The sequence below is a fragment of the Myotis myotis genome, unplaced genomic scaffold (genome assembly GCF_014108235.1).
Source record: "Myotis myotis isolate mMyoMyo1 unplaced genomic scaffold, mMyoMyo1.p scaffold_m19_p_3, whole genome shotgun sequence".
Taxonomy (NCBI): domain Eukaryota; kingdom Metazoa; phylum Chordata; class Mammalia; order Chiroptera; family Vespertilionidae; genus Myotis; species Myotis myotis.
This window is the reverse complement of record NW_023416335.1, coordinates 163,727,792-163,728,466: the sequence shown is the minus strand read 5'-3', so window position 1 is coordinate 163,728,466 and position 675 is coordinate 163,727,792. Positions and strand designations below refer to the sequence as shown.

The window sequence follows — 675 nt, the reverse complement described above, 5'->3', positions numbered from 1 at the left end:
ATGAAATTGGCTATAAAAGGAGTGTTTTCAGAACAGTACAAAAGGCTTAAATGAAAGAATGGATATAAAATTGTTTCATAGTTCAGCATTTAGGAGTGACAGCAGAAAAGCATGTCCATTGGTCCATGGAATGGAAGTCATATTTAGTAACCTGAGATGGTACTAATAAAACTCATAGGCAAATTTCTGCCAATAAATAAATAAATTAGGGAACATGATTTTTTAAAAAGACTGTACCATAATTCAAGATTTGTTAGATGCATCAACTAATGACTCATTTTCTTTTTTAAATATGGAAAGCTTCACGAATTTGCATGTCATCCTTGCGCAAGGGCCATGCTAATAATCTTCTCTATATAGTTCCAGTTTTAGTATATGTGCTGCTGAAGCAAGCACCTAATGACTCAATTGCCAATTTGTTGTATAAATTAAATAAAGACATTGATACTATCATAAAAGTTCTTAATATTCTTTATAGTTTAGTAAAACACAGTAGTCTTTGATAGTGCGGGGGCATAGAGTTAGAAGAGAAAAATGAAGTGGATAAGGGCAGTTGTTTACATACATGATACAGTGCATTAAGGAAGAACAGCAAAATATATTGCAAAATAAATTATATGAAGATATTTAAGGATATCATAGAAGAGAATGACAGTTATGTGCTATCATTGATTA

General features: G+C 31.3%; 1 non-coding gene across 1 annotated transcript; it reads right to left on the bottom strand.

Moving 5' to 3' along the window:
- Nucleotides 1–286: 286 nt before the first annotated feature.
- Nucleotides 287–396, bottom strand: LOC118652233. The gene has a single exon (XR_004966500.1). It is a non-coding gene; the product is annotated as a U6 spliceosomal RNA (small nuclear RNA).
- Nucleotides 397–675: the final 279 nt, after the last annotated feature.